This window comes from Thalassophryne amazonica, chromosome 17 (assembly GCF_902500255.1).
Source record: "Thalassophryne amazonica chromosome 17, fThaAma1.1, whole genome shotgun sequence".
NCBI classification, from domain to species: Eukaryota; Metazoa; Chordata; class Actinopteri; order Batrachoidiformes; family Batrachoididae; genus Thalassophryne; species Thalassophryne amazonica.
The window spans coordinates 59,539,283-59,560,164 of NC_047119.1; the positions used below are offsets into that span (position 1 = coordinate 59,539,283).

Here is a 20,882-nt window from a genome sequence, read left to right on the forward strand (position 1 = left end):
TTGTTTAATGACTGACCATTAAATGTTTACCATACAAGATTTTGGCTTTTTCAACAAAACTTAACTTTCTCACCTTCAAGTGTTTTCTTGCAATATTCACAAGCTAAGTGAGGTGCCCAGTTCTTATCTTGGTCTCCAACTGGCATTTCAAAATAAGCTTTGTAGGCTTCACACATTTTGCTGGATGCTCTCACAGAAAACATGTTTGCTCTTTTCTTGATGAACTGGCCACAGATGTAGCAGAATTTATTTGGAGAATGATTGCAGCCTCTTGATGCCATCTCTCTTCTTCTGGTGTATCTTCTCAGGTAGTCTAAGCTTGACTGAATGCTGGCCTATGAACCCCAGTTTAAATATTTGTCATGTAACACCCCAGAACTTTATCAGTCTTTCATGATGACATTCTGGCATCTTCTTGAACTCTCAAGAATATTCCTGAACTTGTTTGACAACCATTATGGAGAATTCCAGAAGATTCCAGAAAATTCTTCACTGTTCTACACTGTTATACAGATTTCTGGCATTTTCTAGAAAGTTCCATGGGATTCTTGTGGGTTTTCTCAAACATTCTAGAACATTCTTTGGTATTCCACACATTTCTGGAATGTTCCACAAGGTTGTTTAATTTTCTTTGATTAAAGAGTGAAATATTCATGAACAAAGGAGATTCTTCAAACCTCAGTAAATTACTCTCCGGTTCTTGAAAGTTCTTGCTCAATCTTTACAAATGAGGAAGGTTTTCATAAATATAATTGCTTTGTCAACATTGTATTATGTTTGAAATGATGTTTGAACCCTTTTGACATGACCACAACTTAACTTTTCCAGAAATAGTCGAAGGCAAAAACTGGTTAATTTGCAATTTCACTGTCCTGAGCACAAAACCAATGTTTGGAGGTCAAGACCACTCTTTTCTCTTTTGACTGGTTGTGAAGAAATGGGAAATTATGGTTTTAACCCAGGAACAAGACAAAAGTGAAAATTTGTAACTTAGTGAATTGGTCTGGAACGCATATCATAGTTCTTACAAACTAGAAAGCTAAAAACACAATTTGGAAAACTAAGTCGGACATAAACATACTCCATAAATATCTAAACAGCAGTGGAAAAAACACACAGATTGAAAGCTTACCAGCTAACGACTGGGCTATCTGTTAAGAGGTGAAGCAAACAGGTCTGACTACGAGCCCAAAACCATCAGCAGCTTTCATATTTGGGCAATACCCTAAGTTCACGTGTTTATATATAGTAGCCATATAATAAATTAATTATTAACCTTGGGTGCTTGTTCTGTACAGGAATATCAGACCTCTACGTTTTTCGCACGGATCACGTCTATTTCGTCCTGAAGAACAGCCATCTAATACTCGTCCACAAGGTGGGCTGGCTTGTCTCCATGCTGGGGATCCATGGCGTTGGTAACCACATCATGCAGCTGCTGTGAAAATTAAAAAAAAAAAAATGCATGCCACCCATGGGATTCAAACATGCACTTTCCAAAAGCTTTGATTGCCAGTCAGAAACTTTACCACTGAGCTACCTTTGCTCTCCTGTAAAAGGTGCAGAAAAAAATGCCTGATATTAAGAAGGACATGGATGTATTTAAAAAAATAAAACCACACGCAGACACACGGGCATCACAGTAGACAGTTGTTAGTTCATGTCTGTCCAAACATGGTATGTATTCCCTACTCACTGTCTGTTTGGAATGCCACACTCATGGGGCACTTACACAACTTTAAAATCCAGCTCGACAGTAATTGTCTGCTGACTGTTGTGGTGTTAACAGTGCGACTGGCCACACATTTTCCAAGTGCCATGCGAGTGGTTTTAGATGTTCACGCATGTCACCTGGAATTTGGCTGACATCTGCCGCGAGAGGGTTTGATGGGCTCTCACAGCGCACAGTCTATCTTTCAGCCGCTGGTGTATGCATGTAGTTGTAGCTACAGGTGTACAAGCCATTACAGGCAGCTATGATTTTACATGTACTGCATGCGATTCCTGCTTCATGTGCACTTCATGCGCAATTAGACCAAATTCGCACTATGTGTGAAGGGGCTCTTATCGCCATCTGACAGCAGTCTGTGTCATCTAACTGTTGTCTACATGCACTTTGAATGCCATTGTGCAGGTGTGGATGACGTAATCTGAATGCGTTCTGACACTGCTGACCACGCCTCTTGACCACTACTAACCACTTCTCTCGACTGCGTCGGATTATGATAATATTTGCAGTGTTGGACTGGTTCCTGCACTTTGTTGCTATGTGTGAGGGGAGCTTCAAGTTCCAAGTGGTAACAGACAATATCAATATACAAAGAGTATATGAGAATATATTCCATGGTCTAAATTGGTCATTCTGGATCATAGAATCTGTTGGAAATCTTAGGGCCCCTTCACACATAACAGAATTGAAGCCGACTGGTGTGCGAAGGAGGAATCGTATGCCACTCTTGAAAAATCGGAGCTGCCTCGAACACCTCATAGAGATGTCACCACAATCATTCATGCACAGCACATGCACTCTATATTCGTGTGCTGCTCATGCATGTAACCCATTCCAACGGCGGGCAAGATGAGGTTGCATTGTCAGCTGATCGTGTTCGCAGCATTCGCACGGCATGTCGTACGCAGGTTGGACATCATGCCATGGCATGATGTGCTGCACGAAATCATCACCCATGTCGCACCGTGGCCGAATGATGCGATCGAGGCAGCTTTCACACCAGCAGCCGAAAGACAGCGAGTGCCCTGCGAGTACCCATTCGACCCCCTCTTGGCAGGTGCCAGCTGGAGTCCAGGTGCCACCCACAAATATCCAACACCACTCACGGAGCACTTAGAAAATGCGGGGCTATTCACGCAGCTGGCACGAGAGTACAGTGCAAGTGGCCACATTTGAGCTGCTCTGTGCAAATGTCTAAGTGCCTCACGTGTGTGCCGCTACCTAGCAACACATATGTCATGCAAGTGTACTCCCCCAACACAGGTGGCATGTGTGTTGCGCCCCCTACCCCAACTCACATGGCGTGTGAGTGTGTTGCCCCTGCAACACATGTGGTATGCGGGGGGGGGGGGGCACACTTGCATGACATGTTTATAATTATGTAGAGACAAGATCACATGGGGACCGGTCAGCCACATCTGACCACACACGGCATGGCAAGGCGCCTCTCAGCTGATCACCGGGCAGCCACTCACTGACAGCTGGGAATGACGGCTCAGTGCACGACGTGTTAAATTAAAAACAGAGAACACAGCCAGGACAGGTATATAAATAAATACTACAATAACTGTATACATAATTACATAACAAATACATAAAATAAATAATCACATAACAAAGAAACTGAATGACACCTTGCTCTGTGCGCTGATCTGTGGACCTGCAAGTCACAGCTGGAGAACACATACAGTGATATGATGGACATGACCTTAAAACTCTCCACTGTCAGGCGCTTGCGTGGGCATGCTGTCCTCATGTCAAAATACATAAAAACATATATCACCTTTGCAACAGGCTGGAGCGACCGCACAGTGCGCATATCAGCAGGCTGTGACAGGTGAAAAGAACTGCCTGATCATGTGAACACCCAGCTGGTGATCCGAATGTCACATCATCCACATCAGCTATGGTCCACATGATCTGATCATGTGAATGTGTTTGTTTGTCTATACATGGCCCTGCGACACACTGGCGTCCTGTCCAGGGTGTACTCCGCCTCACACCCTATGACTACTGCGATAGGCTCCAATCCCCCTGTGATCGTTAATTGGAGTAAGCCATTGAAGATGAGTGGGTGAATGAGGGTATGGGGTTGTAAATAGGGATAATGTTGGTTGAAGCTGAGACCTGAATCCTGCATTTGTGTCCGATCACTTGGTGCCATCTGGCCCGTCAGAACAATCTCGCCAACAATGGACACAGCGGATTCAGATCACACTCGTCTGGCGCTGCGCGCACGAGCTCACCAGCTGGCGCAGCATGAAGACAAATTATTCGCTCTTCATACCAGCCTCAGTGAATTATCCAAACAACAAGAGCTGCTCCTCTCATCCCTCAGCATGCAGGTGAGCCAGGTCCTGAGCCGTTTGGATGTGCCACACCCACTGTCGTCCCGAACCGAAGCATCTGCTCATCCACTTCCGGGTCCAGCTCCAGAGACACCATCACCCGATTATAACCCAGTGATGTGTAACCAGCTCTCCCCACCCGAACGATTCTCAGAGGAATCAGGAGACGTTCATCCATTCATTACACAGTGTGAACTCCATTTTGAGCTGATGTCATCTACGTTCCCGTCCGACAGGGCGAAGATAGCGTACATGATATCCAATCTGACGGGGAGAGCTGCTGCATCCTGGGCAACCGCTAGTGGAGCCGCCGCTCCGACACCTGCCAATCACTCCAGAGATTCACTGCAGCTTTGAAGCAGGTGTTTCAGCACGTCACCAGGCCGTGAGGCTGCAAGATCTCTCATGCGCCTCCGACAGGGCAGACAGCTGGTGATGGACTATGCCATCGACTTCCGCATTCTGGCCGCTCAAAGCGAGTGGAACACCGCGGCGCTGTCAGACGCTTTCGTCCAAGGACTCGCAGATGAAGTTAAGGATCGGCTGATTGCTGTTGACCTCCCAGACAATCTTGATGCATTAATTGCTCTCGCCATAACGATCGACAGACGGCTGATTGACCAGCGCTGCGATCGGGCTCGTCCTCACGAACCGCGCACACAACTCCCCAACCGAAGATCGGAATCTTTCGCTCACCGCATGACCAAGTGATGCGGCTCCTTGTGGTTCAAGAAAGAAGCAAGAGGATTCTATGCAGCTGGGACGCACCCGTCTGTCAACAGAAGAGCGCCGCCGACGTCAGCTTGAGAGACGCTGTTTCTACTGCGGTCAGCACGGACATCTGATCACATGTTGCCAGGTCAGGGGTGCTCACAAAATAAGCCAGCAGTCCGGGTGAGTCAAAACCAGATTTTTTCTCCTTCAAAAAACTGTGTTCAAGCCACGCTTTCTGGTAATGGTCATTCAGTTGTGTTGCCAGTTTTTGTGGATTCAGGTTCGGATGCCAATTTACTCCACACCTCTTTCATCAGAGATCCGAACCTGAGAACACACAGTCTCTGGCGCCCTCTAGAGGTTAAAGCGGTGGATGGCAGTATTTTGGGAAAAATCACTCACAGAACTCAGTCGGTACAATTGACGTTTTCTGATGACCATACTGAGAGCATCAGTTTTCATGTTTTCAATAATATGACTCACCAGGCTATATTGGGGCACCCCTGGCTTATACAACACAGCCCCGCATTTGACTGGGCCAATGGCCATATTGTTTCTTGGGGTCCACATTGTAGCAAGACATGTTGGTCAAACCACCAAGACCTGTCTGCCACTTCAGATCCTGATCTGACTGGAGTCCCACAGTGCTACCATGATTTGGCTAAGGTGTTTAGCAAAGCTAAGGCTAAGTCTCTTCCGCCGCATCGCATTAATGACTGTCCCATTGATTTATTACCTGGTTCAAATCCCCCGTGGGGAAAATTGTTTTCCTTGTCAGGTCCTGAACGTAAAGCTATGGAAGAATATATCCAGGAATCCCTCGCGGCAGGTCTGATCCGTCCTTCATCTTCACCTGTGGGTGCAGGGTTTTTCTTTGTGGGAAAAAAGGATAAATCCCTCCATCCGTGTATTGATTACTGGGGTCTTAATGAGGTCACAGTTAAGAACAAATATCCCCTTCCATTATTGTCCTCTGCTTTTGAACTGTTAGAAGGGGCCAAGATATTTACCAAACTAGACCTTCGTAATGCCTATCATTTGGTTCGGATCCGAGAAGGCGATGAATGGAAAACTGCCTTCAACACCCCGACCGGCCATTATGAATACTTGGTTATGCCCTTTGGGCTTACTAATGCACCTGCTGTGTTTCAAGGGTTGGTTAATGATGTACTGAGGGACTTCCTAGATAAATTTGTTTTTGTTTATTTGGATGACATTCTGATCTTCTCCCCCAATGAAGACACACATAAGTGACATGTCCGGACTGTTTTGCAACGTCTGTTAGAGAACCAGCTATACATCAAGGCAGAAAAATGTGAGTTCCACAAACCCACTGTGTCTTTCCTGGGGTTTGTGATATCTGAGGGGGAGATTCGGATGGATCCAACCAAAACGGCAGCTGTAGCGGAATGGGAAACTCCTCGCAATCGCAAGGAGGTCCAACGGTTTCTAGGCTTTGCCAACTTTTATTGAAAGTTCATACGAAATTTTAGTACCATGGCGGCTCCCTTACACAATCTTACCTCCATTCACCAGGCATTTGTCTGGTCTTGTGAGTGTGAGGAAGCGTTCCGGGAGCTAAAGAAAAGGTTTACGTCTGCCCCTGTGCTGCTCCTTCCTGACCCCGGCCAGCAGTTTGTGGTCGAAGTAGATGCCTCGGACATTGGGGTGGGGGCGGTACTTTCACAAGTTAGTTCCTTTGATAATAAAATGCATCCTTGTGCATTTCTGTCCAAAAAGCTATCTCCCACCGAGCGCAACTACGACATAGATGACCGTGAGCTGTTGGCTGTTAAGGTGGCCTTGGAGGAGTGGCGTCACTGGCTAGAGGGGGCCCAGTTACCATTTCTCATTCTAACTGACCACAAGAACCTGGAATACTTACACACGGCCAAAAGACTTAATGCCAGACAAGCTCGATGGTCACTGTTCTTCAGCTGTTTCAATTTCACACTCTCCTATCGACCGGGATCTGAGAATGGCAAGCCGGACTCTCTGTCACGCCGGTTCGAGTCCAGGGACCACACCTCTAAACCACAAACTGTACTTCCCTTAGCGTGCTTTGTTTCTGCCCTCACATGGGGAATAGAGGATAAGGTCAAGGCAGTTTTGGAAGAAGAGCCTGTGCCTCAAGGGTGCCTGGAGGGGTTACTGTTTGTGCCACAGACAATCCGAGGTGAGGTCATTCGCTGGGCTCATGATAGTCAGTTTACGTGCCACCCAGGCATTAGAAAGACTAAGTGGGTGATACGTCAACGCTTTTGGTGGCCCAGTATGGACCGAGATGTGACTGACTATGTTAACGCCTGCCATATTTGCGCTGCCCAAAAATCATCCAATCAGAGACCATCCGGTGAGTTACTTCCTCTCTCAGTCCCCAAACGTCCGTGGTCGCATATAGCCATAGACTTTGTCACCGGCCTTCCAGTTTCGCAAGGTCACACCGTGATTCTTACAGTTATTGACCGGTTTTCCAAGATGTGTCATTTTTTGCCTCTCCCTAAACTCCCCACAGCCAAGAGGACTGCTGAGATTCTGCTTCAGAATGTGTTTAAGCTGCATGGATTTCCGCAGGATATAGTGTCCAACCGGGGCCCTCAGTTTGTGTCCCATTTCTGGGCTGAGTTTTGCAAATTGATCGGTGCAACAGCTAGTCTTACATCCAGGTATCATCCACAGGCCAATGGCCAGGTCGAACATGCTAATCAAGAACTGGAGAAGGGACTTCCTGGATCCGGCTCTCGTACGCGACTTTCATGCCTCGCTTTCGGGAGTTCCTGGGCCGTCCGGTGCCGGCCGTGGGGCGGGGGTGATGTCATGAATGGGTCTGTGGGGGGGGGGTTATTGTTTATTGCTTTGGGTTTGCATTTAGTTTTGCACTGGGGTTTTGGTGGCTGGATTTCTTTTGTGTTGTTTGGTGTTGGGCGTTTCCCTCCTGTCTGCCCTTCCTGTGGCCACGCCTCTTTCTGGATCTTTCCTCTCACACCTGCGGTGCATTTACCCTGATCACATCCCCTTTATTAGTCAAACCTGCTTCCTCTCTCACTTGTTGTGCCTTGTGCCTCATTCGAGTGTTTGTCTTCAGAGTTTTTCACAGTCCTGTTTTTGCTTTATCGTGTATCGACCTGTCTGCCTGTTTCTGGAACCTGTCTCTGCCAAATGCTTCGGTTACTGTTGATATTTTTGGACTATCTTTTTGTGTACTGACTCATGCAAGTCCTGACATTAAACTCTGTGAAGCTGAGACCTGAATCCTGCATTTGTTTCCGATCACTTGGTGCCGTCTGGCCCGTCAGAAATGTCTAATTATTATGTTGGTATTTGCAGTATTATCATTTCTATTTTGTGCTTTTGCTATAATTTCTCATTTAAGTCTTTGAAATAAACAGAGTAAATAAAGAACAAGGATCCAAGATCCACTCTTTGGTGTTCACCAAAATGTAATCAGCTGCTATCCCACCGACTAATATTGAAATCTGGAATCTGATGATGACTTTTTGAAATATCCTGTTGACAAACAAATAAACAAATAGATGAATGGCAACAAAAATATTAACTCCTCAGCAGAGAAACAATTAAAAAAATTAAATAAAATTTACAATAACTGAACTGTTTGCATGTTGCACGTTATTCTCTCTTTATTCATTGTTCCCTCCCTCTCTCTCTTGCTCTCTCTCCATCATTGCACACACTGCCGCTCCATGAGCATCCGGCAGTCAGACTGTATAGTCTTTGAGAGCTGTTTGTTGAGCTTTAATCGATGTAACGGTTTGTCTGCATCAGTCAGACTTTATATTTGTGCGCGATTTTACAACATACAGTAAAAGTCCTCCGGTTACATCTTCATTCAGGTTTTCACAGCGTCGCCACACCAGGTAAGACTTCCATGTTTCCAGTTTGTTTTTTTAATGTCTGACACCATGCTGGAGTTTTGTATTTAAATGTATGTTCAGACTTTAAATTGAAATTTCTGTATTAGTGAAGTTATTGTAACAATGAACTGATCAAACTGATCTGTTATTCAAAGTCACCACTGTCCTGATCATCTGAACCACTGAACCACAGTGTCAGTTTGAATATGAGCTTCATTTAAAGGATGAAGTGTGTTGTAAATCCATGAACATTTGCGTGAGAGTCACCAGTCTTTTTTGGATTAGTACACTGAGAAAATGTTGCTGTTATACGAGTCAGATATACACTGTAAATCAAATCTCCCTGGGATTCGTTTTTCCTCACTTTCACAATGAAAAATGTAGAATTTTCAGTAATACAGGTCACACATTGTTGTGTTTTGTTGATTTAGTAAAATGTGCATTGAACAAACTCCTCAGTCTGATACAACACCTCCACAATTAACAAACCTTTCAAAACTAATAACTAGCTCCAGTGATAAGGTTATGTTTGTGTTGTCATCTGCCTGTCCACCTGTCTGTTTGCCTGTTAGTTTTTAATTTAATTTATTTCATTTATATAGCACCAAATCACAACAAAGCTGCCTCAAGGCGCTTCACACAAGTAAGGTCTAACTTTACCAACCCCTAGAGCAAGCACACAGGCGAAAGTGGTAAGAAAAAACTCCCTCTGAGGAAGAAACCTCAAGCAGACTAGACTCAAAGGGGTGAACCTCTGATTGGGCCATGCTACAGACAAAACAGACATACAAAACAATACAAATATACAGGAAATTTTGGGGAGGACAGGAGGCTGGCTGGGGAGGGGAAGGGAAGGGGTGGATCCCCAGATCTCATCTATTACATGACCATTACATAAGAAGACACTCACTCCCACTTCTGGATGGAGCGGCACCTCGGACAGACAGAAAATAAAAACATTTAGGTGACAGAAAGACAGTATAATTTAAGCAACAATAAAGTTGAGGCCGCGACCCATTCTGTTCACTAATAAAATGAATTTAAAAGGGCAGGAAGCATAGTTCCATACTATGCTTACTATGCTAGCCATACGAAAGGGAAAATTCAGCAAGACAAGTCAGACAGACAGACAGACAGACAGACAATTTTTTTTTTACATTTTGTCAAGGAATTGTTAAATTTTGGTATGAATTTTCATGTTTTTTGACAAAGTTCAGGAGCTGGAGATGGACCAAGAGTGTGGCTGGGTGGTTTCATATTAGTACCCAAGGTGGTTCCACAGTGTGGTGGATGTGGTGATGCATGGCACAGTGCAGAACTCAAACTGTAGACTTGGTTTTGGATCTTCTATCTCTGATCCCAATTACTTTGATTCTGTGATTGCTGATTAGTTCATTTGTCAAGATCAAATGTCTAGATCCTCCTCTTCATTCAGTCTTGATAGTAGGTTGATAATAACAAGCCTGGAGAACTAGAGGGTTGCCAACATTTCAATGTGAGAAAGGTTCCTTGTCTACGTGAAAATCTTTACAGTAATTTACTGCCAAAATAACAAAACTCAGTTTGAAATAAAACATACAAATAATGAACCACCACACTGTTAGACATGTCAGGCTGTGAGATCTCATTGATTATATTCAGTGGTGGATACAGCTAACCGAAAAGTTAGCTTTGATAACCATTAAACTGCAAACTGAAAAGTTAACTTTTATAACGCTCTCTAACTTTTAGTATTGACTCTGTACACTGTCTGCTGTCAGCTACTGATAAGCCAGTTTTGAGTTTAAGCACTGCAGGGGCTACTGGGTAAATTCAAAGGCGATCACAAACACAAAACAAACACACAAAAATAAATAAATAAAAAACAAAACCCCAAACACTGTCATTATATTTATCAAAACAGTAAATCACAGAATTAGAAGTCACAGTTGATTTTTATATTATATATTTAGAAACCTTTACTGGAGCTATGGCTCACCTGTATTGCGTTCACAAACACAAAACAAATGCACGTAAAATAAAACAAAAATACTGACCTTTGAGCTGCTTACATACTGTTTTTGTCCACAGTGTACCGTCTTGTTTTCTTACAAGCCCTGTGTGCTTTGACCTGTGAACCGGAAATGTTAGCTAGCTCTCTGCGCTCATAGGAACTAACATGTATCATTTTAGGGTTTACAAACATTTTTGTCTGTTAAATTTACTCACTTTAACAGCAAAATAAATGTTAGCCGGAATGAAAGTTAGTGGTACAAAAGTTAACGAAAGATAACTGGTCCGCTGATGGTTTTCAAAGTTAGCTTAAAAGCTAATCTGCTAACAAAAATGTTAGCTTTGGTAATTAGTGGTTAGCAGAACGGTGCCCACCACTGATTAGATTTATTTACAATAATTTCCTCATGTATTTCTGTGTGGAGTTTGCTTCTTCTCCCCATTTTCGCGTGAGGTCTCTCTGGGTGCTCCGGCTTCCTCTCACTTCCAAAGACATACAGGTTTGGTGAATTGTAGGGTATGTTTTCCCATGCATGTCCTGTTTTCACATCCTGTCCTGGCCGTCCTGGATTTTTTTTTTAGTGATGACAGTGTCCTGTTTTTCATTGTTTTTCATTGGGCCATTAAACTGACCAGGATTCGGGGAGCTACTAATCACTGGAACTATGGCGGAATGTAACTGGAACAACTGGTAATTTGTGGAATGAATGACAATCGGCCGGATGGGTCATTTTTGCTCATATTACACCTAAACAAGTATTGATGAGATGATCAGGTCTCACCATTAAAATAATCAAGTTATTTAGCTACTATAGAAAGCTACAGGTCAGCATTAGAAGCCCCAGTCTCTTGACAGAACAGTGATGGAATGGTAGTACGTGAGCTTGTGTGGTGCCGTCTAGTGTTAGTGAGGGTATATTTTCCCAATATGGCAATGCGCTATTCCGGTTATTAGTGCTAATTGGGACACAAAATAGATAAGTTTGAGCTTTGGGACTTTCTGCTTTGTATAATAACATTTTATTATATTATCTTGACGTTGGTTATCAATATCTTGAGAGTCGGGGCATAGTAAGGTGCTGTTTTGTCAATCATTTTGCCAATTGTATTATCATTCCAGTTCTGCCATCAGTTCTGGTTCTGCTGATTAGTACCCACTACCAACAGAGTATCATTTGAGTATCTCATTGCCGGGCCAAGTGTCCTGGTTTTCGGTAATCAAAATATGGTCACCCCAATGAATTGCTAACTTTAAATTGACTGCGAGTGCGGCTGCATTTGTCTGTCTACATGTGGCCCTGTGACAAAGAGGCATCTTTTCCAGGGTGTACCCAGGCCTCACACTCTATGACTGCTGGGATAGGCTCCAGCACTCCCCCCATGACCCTTAACTCATTGAGTGCCAGCCATTTTCAAAGTTCAGAACATCCCAGTGCCAGGATTTCTTCAGCATTTGAGTGTTTTTTCAAGACCCATAGAAAATTGAGTTCTATGTCCATGTCAACAACAAACATACCACAACAAAAGAAAAGAGAGGAAAAGAAATTGGCTCGATGACGCGTCTTTGGCGCGGGGCGTTACTATCGGAAAAGACACGTTTTAGAGTCAATGGCATCGAGTGAGTTAATTTGAGTAAGAAGGTATAGAAATAATCTTCTTATGTAAGTGTCCATCATATAACTTGGTCATAAATGACCAAGTTATGAACCTCTAAAGGAACACCTAGAAATTACCCTTTTACTGTAAGTTGTAAGGAACACATGCTGAACCCTCAGAGTGTGTTTGTGTGTAAGTGGCTGTGTATGAGTGTGTACATGACACCACACATGTGACTGTCCTTCACACTTACTGATCAGGCATCACGGACTAGTCGGGCAATCATCTATTGATCAGCCTAGAAACACCTCCAGCATTAGCTTTAGAATGAGAACCTACGTCATGATGACCACTCGGGAACCCATGTGGACACCTCACCACATCCAGTAACCTTTACCACACTAATTCTACACATCACAACAGAGTGATTGTGCAGTTAAGATGATCACATTTGATGTCTTTGGATAACATAAAGTTGGTAAAATGAAGTGACTTTAATTTCCAAAATAGAAGTTCTATGCATTGCTGTAGTCAGTTGTAAATGATTTTCTAAGTCTTCTATGACTATACATTGCGTACTATTTTTTTAAGCTAAGACAGAACCATGTTTTGCATGGTTTCATAGTATCATGTTTCTGCTATGTACTCCTGGTGATCAGAGTTCAAATCTCCTTGCAACCTAACTTTTGGGTGGACTATAGCTCAGTTGAGTTGTTCACGAGCGCTTATTTTTAGTCAATGTCAAAACAAAAGACTATTTTTGGAAATGGTGGGTATTGCTGGCTGTTTACAGCTGCTGAGGGTTTTCCATTGAGTTTTTCTTTCGTTATCAATCGATCTGTTGAGGCTGCAGTGTCACATGTTGCCATGTCGAATGACAATGGAGTTGCTGTTTAAATGCACAAGGCCCTGACAAAAAAAAAACAGTGTAAGATAAAGGTAAATCACTGAAGAAGAATAATAATGATTTTCCATTCAACATAATGCTGTCCATCCCTGAACATAACCAAGAATATATTCCTGACACCAAAGATAAAATATCTTCATAAAAAGGCAGAGATGCTTCATTGCACAAACTGCCTCTCAACTACTAGCAGTGGGAACAGGTTTGTGTCATCAGAGCACAGAACTAGAACTGCACTCAGTGACTGCATTAGGGCTTAGTCACAGCAGGACAAACAGTGGTTGGAGACCACAGCGTGATCCAAATTAGCACCACCATGTGCGATGAAGAATTCCTGCAAAAGGGGTATAGAAGATGGCGACCAGGTCTGTGGCCGCCTGCGGTCAGTTGCAGTCAAATGGCCATAAAACGAGTCCGATGGTGAGTTACCTGTTCAACGTGTGTACCAAAATGACAATTACATGCAATCTAATTGGAATAATATAGTGAACTAACGTGTTGCCCATGGGGATCCATGGGCTCTAGATTGGGTCGTGCTTCTAAAATAGGTAGGTGACATTTTTCAAGGGTGGTAATAAATTGTGCAAAGTTTCCGTCATGAGTTGGAACATTCTGTGAGTCCAGAATGTTTTTAGAACCTTAGACTTCAGTTTTTAGAAGAACTCAACCCTTTAATTTCCTGCTAATTATGTAATTTTTTAATGTTAATTTACTGTCTTAATGTATTTATAAATTGTTTAGGTTCTTGTTATCATATACACATTATCAACATCATTATTATTTTATTTTATTATTCTATTTTTTCATTTGATTTTTAAATGGACCACAATGGAAATAAGTGTTTTCACTTTCTTGTGTCATCCATGTATTTACAATTATATATTCTGGAGTGAGTTAGTGAGTTAGTGGAGCGAGTTAGATTACGTACTTACATTGAATTTACTAAATAAAATCACACACACACACACACACACACACACACACACACACACACACACACACACACACACACACACACACACACACACACACACACACACACACACACACACACACACACACTTTTAATATAAAAATGATTTACTGTCCCCTGCTGGAATGGCGTGTTAGTCCAGAATGTAATTCTTATTGTTAGTTAGTTCTCTAAAACTATAGTCCTATCAATGTTCCATTTTCAGTATTCATCCTTGACTCAAATACATAAGATACCAAATGACAAATGTCAGCTCTTCCCAGTTTGTTCATGATAAAAGTTATACTCTAAAAACACAAAACTACACTTGATAAGATTGCGCTTCCTCTTTTAAGGTCACGCCCTCCTAAGGCACAGTCACCTTGGTTCAATGATTATTTGCATGACCTCAGGCAGAAGGCTAGAGGTTTGGAAAGGAAATGGCGTTAATCCAAATTAGAGGCGTTCCGTCTTGTGTGGCGGGATGCTATTTTAGATTATAAGCATGCACTACTGGCCACGAAGCGGACCTATTACTCTGATTTGATCAGTAAAAGCAAACATAACTTTAAAGTTCTTGTTTGACACAGCCGCATTTCTTATTCACTGGCAGTCACCTGTTAGTCGTTCTCCCTTTTCAGCACAGGATTTCTTGGATTATTTTGAGAAGAAAATAGAAGATATTAGGCTGAGCATATCTCAGCACGCCTCGGCCCAGCCATTGAAACCTGCTATGGAGGTGGGCGCTACCATTGAGGTGTTACCTAGATTGACAGAATTTAATAGTATTTCATTGGGCGTGCTGACGAATCCTGTGGCATCTACAAAAAGCACAACCTGTTTATTTGATCCCATATCAACAAAATTGTTTAAGGACCTGTGGCCCACTCTTAGGCCGACTGTGCTGGAAATTATTAATCTGTCATTAACCTCTGGATCTGTTCTGAAATGTTTTAAATCAGCAGTGATTAAACCATTACTTAAGAAATCTAATCTTGACCCTATTGTATTGAAAAATTACAGGCCGATATCAAATCTATCATTCTGCTCCAAAATTTTAGAAAAGGTAGTTTCACGGCAGCTCATAGACCACCTTACTGAGAATGATCTTTTTGAGCTGCTGCAGTCTGCTTTTAGGAAATATCACTCCACAGAGACAGCACTCACTAAAGTTGGAATGATCTTCTGCGAGCAATGGATTCAGACACCACTATGGTTTTGGTGTTGTTAGATCTCAGTGCTGCGTTTGATACCGTGGATCATCATATTTTGCTCAATAGGTTGGAGAATTTTTTTGGGATTACTGGAAGTGCCCTTGCCTGGTTGACATCATATCTGTCCAGTCGTTCTCAATGTGTCTTGTATAATGCTACTACCTCTGACCTTGCTGACATGAGATTTGGAGTTCCACAGGGATCTGTTTTAGGCCCCTTGCTTTTCTCCCTGTATGTGGCACCCCTTGGGCATATACTGCAGAGTTTTGGGATTGCCTTTCATTGTTATGCTGATGATACTCAGTTGTACATGCCGATAACTGCGGGAAATCTCACTCCCATAAAATCCCTGGAGGACTGTCTTCTATCAGTGAGAAGTTGGATGTCTAATAACTTCCTACTTTTAAACTTTGATAAGACTGAATGATGGTTCTTGGTCCAGCGAGACATCGGCATCAGTTTGACCAGCTGGCACTCAGCCTGGGTTCCTGTGTCATACATCATACGGACAAAATGAGGAACCTTGGGGTAATTTTTGAACCCACGTTGTCTTTGACTTCCACATCAGGGATGTTACTAGGACTGCTTTTTTTTCCATCTGAGAAATATAGCGAGGATCCGCCCTATCTGTCCATGGCTGATGCTGAGACCCTGATTCATGCTTTTGTTTCTTCTAGACTAGATTATTGTAATGTTCTATTTTCAGGTTACCACAGTCCAGCATTAGGGGTCTTCAGCTGGTTCAAATGCTGCCACCAGACTTCTGACACGTAGCAGAAGGTCTGAACATATCACACCCATTTTGGTATCTTTGCACTGGCTCCCTGTCTCTGTGAGAGCAGATTTTAAGGTTTTGTTATTGACTTATAAGGTAGTTCATGGACTGGCGCTATCTTATCTGGCTGATCTGGTGGAACTCTGCGTGCCGGCCTGGGCTTTGCGGTCGCAGGATGCGGGACGTCTCTGTGTTCCAGGGTGAAGAAGAAGGTCAGCAGGTCAAAGAGCCTTTTCGTATCGTGCACCCACCCTGTGGAACAGTCTTTCTGCGACCGTGAGGCAGTCTGAGTCTGTGGACATTTTTAGGTCAAGACTCAAAACCTATTTTATTCTCTTTCTTATGGATAATTTTTATTTGTTTTATTCTTTTACTTTTGTTTTTATTTATGTATTTGAATTTTTTATTCATTTTTAATTATTTATTGAATTTTATGTTGACTTGTTTTATGTAAGGCGCCTTGAGACAGCTTTTGCTGTGATTTGGCGCATTATAAGCTAATTAAATTAAATTAAATTATACTCACTCACGCATGGAGAGCTTTTTTGTTTTATTGTGGCCAGCCTAAGGCACACCTGTGCAATAATCATGCTATCTAATCGGCATCTTGATATACCACACCTGTGAGGTGGGATGGATTATCTTAGCAATGGAGAAGTGCTCACTAACACAATTTAGACAGCTTTGTGAACAATATTGGAGAGAAATAGGTCTTTTCTGTGTACAGAACATGTTTTAGACGTTTTGAGTCCAGCGCATGAAAAATGCAAGTATAAACAAAAGTGTTACGTTTATATATTTGTTCAGTGTATTTCTCTGAGCAACAACTTTGTTTTAGCAGTAATTGTTCACTCTCTCCACAGTAATTCTACCAGTATTTTTATATGGTCTGTTTTTGATAAATACATTGTGTCACAAACACACACATACATACATACATACATACATACACACAAACATATATGGAAATTTGAATTATCTGCATCTTTAATTTTGGTGCTTTTTACACCGGATGCCCTTCATGACCCTCCTTATTTATCTGGGCTTAGGACCAGCACTCAGAATGCACTGGCTGCACACCCAGTGTGGCTGGGGGAAGAAGAAGAAGCGGAGGAAAATGTGTCCAGAGACAGTGGGCGACAGAACAGAGAACAGAGGTGAACAGAGAAGTGGCAAAAGCTAAGGAAAAGGCATATAGTGAGCTCTACAAAAGGTGAATAGTAAGGAAGGAGAAAAGAACTTGTACCAATTGGCCAGACAAAGGGACAGAGCTGGAAAGGATGTGCTGCAGGTTAGGGTGGTATCAGGTTACAAAACAGCATTTTCAATTTTAGAAGTGTTTACTTCTTGCTAGCTTTTACATAATGTACCAGAAATGAAGCTGTTAGCAACTAACTACACCAGGAAGTGACGTCACCATGCTAACCTCAGCGAAATGTCTTATACATAAGTTCAGAGGTGTTATTAGGTTCCAAAAACAGCATTTTCAGTTTTAGTGTTTATTTTTAGCTAGCTTTTACATAATACGAGGTCTCTTAGATAATAACCGACCCTTTTATTTATTTTTTTAACTATATGGATTTGAATGACATGCGATTACACCAATCATGCTTGAACCCTCGTGCGCATGCGTGAGTTTTTTCACGCGTGTCGGTGACGTCATTCCCTGTGGGCAGGCCTTGAGTGAGATGTGGTCCCGCCCTCTCGGCTGAATTCCTTTGTTTTACACGCTGCTCGAGACGGCGCGCGTTGCTTTATCAAAAAATTTTCCGGACCTGTGAGGAATATCTGAGTGGACACTATTCGAGAAATTAAGCTGGTTTTCTGTGAAAAGTTTAACGGCTGATGAGAGATTATGGGGTGTTTCTGTCGGTGTAAGGACTTCCCACGGAGCGGGACGTCCTGCAGCGCTTCCAGGCGCTGTCGTCGGCCTGTTTCGAGCTGAAAACATCCTAATTTAAGGCTTAATTCACCCAGGACATCGTGAGAGAACAGAGAAGATTCAGAAGAGGCCGGCATGAGGAATTTATGCGGACATTCCACTGTTTAAGGACATTTTTTTAATGAAAGACGTACGCGCAAATTCGCCGAGTCGTTTCCGTGATGACTCGGCAAATCTGTGTGCGCTGCGACAGGAAAAACACCTCCGTGTTGAAAACCATTTGTAGAATTCAGGCGGCTTTTAATGGCTTTCAACAAGTGAGTAACTGAGAAATTGTTTAACAGCTTGGGCATGTTCCAAGTTGCCCGTTAAGATTTCCAACGGAGGTGTTTTTCCTGCCCCGACATGTGACTCTGCCCGCACGTTCTTTCATTACAAAATGACCGTTAACAATGGAATGTCCGAATAAACTCCTCATGCCGACTTCTTCTGAAAGTTCTCTGTTCTCTGACGACTTACTGCGTCAACAGAGCCTGAAATGTGGAAGTTTTCAACTTGAAACGGCGAGACGCTGCCGCCTCGAAGCGCAGATCGCCGTCAGGTGCCGTGGACCGTCCTTAAAGCGACACTACCAGACCAAAATCTCTCATCAGCCATTAAATTTTTACCGAAAACCAGCTGAATTTATTGAATGGTGTCCACTCAGTTATGCCTTACAGTTTTGAAAAAATTTTATCAACAAAGCAACAGTCTCTGAGCCATTCCTAAACAATGAAAAAAATCGACGAGCGGGTGGACGACTCCTCACTCAAAGACTGCCCACAGGCGAATGACGTAACCGACAGGCGTGAAAAAACTCTTGCATGCCCACGAGGGTTCAAGCATGTCTGATGTAATCACACGTGATTCAAATCCATATTGTTTTTGAAAAAAATAATAAGGTCGGATACTTTTTCTAATAGACCTCGTATATGAGAAACATGGACAGACAGACTGATGGACGAAAAAGCCTTCGCAATACCCGATGGCCATATTTGATGGCCTCGGGTAATCAGTACTGTTGGGCAAATTCATTCTGATGTATATATCATTTATACCACACACATTTGCTGTTGAGGTTTTGCCACTTCAATGAACCTTCCAACCAGTTGCTTCACCACCAGGTTCAAACCTCATTTAACATTAGAGACTACTGTCATTTACTGGTCAAATTAGTTGGCACAGGTATACCTTCACTACATTTTCTCTCATTTCACCCTTCCACTTGTCTACATTCTGCTATAGGGATGGATCACATGACTGGCACAGAGGAAGAAGTCATGGCCACCAATGCTACGATGATGACGATGGTGAGAAGAAACAACCTACACAACCATAACTTGGATTCTATTTGAATAGAGTTCAATTAGGATGAATGTTAGATTAGATTAAACATGTCACCAAAGTATGTTAATAGCATATGTTAAGTCATTACCTGTTCTTCTCAGAAGCCCAACCGGTTTACATTGGAGTTCCAGTTTCCCACAGACGGAAAAGACGCAGACATCATTGCTATGCCAGTGACGCTGGCCGTGATGTCCAACACAACACATTTCGATCACTGCGCGCACTATCATCACTCCCATCGGGACTATCATCGAGACGGAGAGGAGCATTATGATGATGACGAGGGAATGTGGGAGCCTCAAGAACAGACTGACCCCTCAGGTTAGAACACAGATGTCAGTACTAGTTGAGCCTCCAACATCTTGAGTTCTTAAGTTTGATTTTTACTTTCCAATGCGTGGATCATTTCCCTTAGCACGGTCTACAGGTACAAATTTAATGTTTTTTCCTTAGTTACCCCCTTTAATAGTTCATTTCAGTCTGTGGTGTAGGTTTGTAAGCAGGAAGGGAAAATGTGTGGATCTGATGGAAGTAAACTGGTGACCAGAGTAGCAGTAGGTATCATGCTAGTTAGCCATAATACCAATATAATTCCCAATTATTTTTGTCTTCCAAAGTAAAAACAACTAAAAACAGATTAATATAATTTTCATAAAATGGTAAGACACTAGTGAATAGTGCAAATATACTCACTTCACACAATTGTTATTGTATTATTTCAGAAAATATACACCATCAATAATAAATTGAGCAACTACACAGCAATACACACTACCGTACAAACTGTTATAATTGCAGAGAAGTATGTAACAATAGATGTTTGTAGAAATACATTCCTTTCTTTGAACTAGTGGTAGATGTTTAGCCTTAGATGTTTTAGCTGCTTTTGCTGAGTCAGAACAACTGTTCTCCAGGCTAGCTAGCATGTAGGTGGCGCAGAAACAACAAGCAAATAAGTAAACGGGTGAACTTACAACCCAGATTCCAATGAAGTTGGGACGTTGTGTAAAATTTAAATAAAACAGAATACAATGATTTGCAAATCCTCTTCAACCTATATTCAATTGAATACACCACAAAGACAAGATATTAATGTTCAAACTGATAAAGTTTATTGTTTTTATGTAAATATTTGCTCATTTTGAAATGGATGCCTGCAACACGTTTCAAAAAAGCTGGGACAGTGGTATGTTTACCACTGTGTTACATCACTTTTCCTTCTAACAACACTCAATAAGCATTTGGGAACTGAGGACACTAACTGTTGAAGCTTTGTAGGTGGAATTCTTTCCCATTCTTGCTTGATGTACGACTTCAGTTGTTCAACAGACGGGGTCTCCGTTGTCGTATTTTGCGCTTCATAATGTGCCATACATTTTCAGTGTGTGACAGGTCTGAACTGCAGGCAGGCCAGTCTAGTACCCACACTCTTTACTATGAAGCCACACTTGTTGTAACACGTGCAGATGTGGCTGGTATTGTCTTGCTGAATAAGCAGGGACGTCCCTGAAAAAGACG

General features: G+C 42.6%; 1 long non-coding RNA gene across 1 annotated transcript; it reads left to right on the forward strand.

Moving 5' to 3' along the window:
- Positions 1–930: 930 nt before the first annotated feature.
- LOC117529738 lies at positions 931–19,790 on the forward strand. The gene is made up of 3 exons (XR_004566085.1): positions 931–1,001; positions 2,800–2,804; positions 19,780–19,790. It is a non-coding gene; the product is annotated as an uncharacterized LOC117529738 (long non-coding RNA).
- The last annotated feature ends 1,092 nt before the right edge of the window (positions 19,791–20,882 follow it).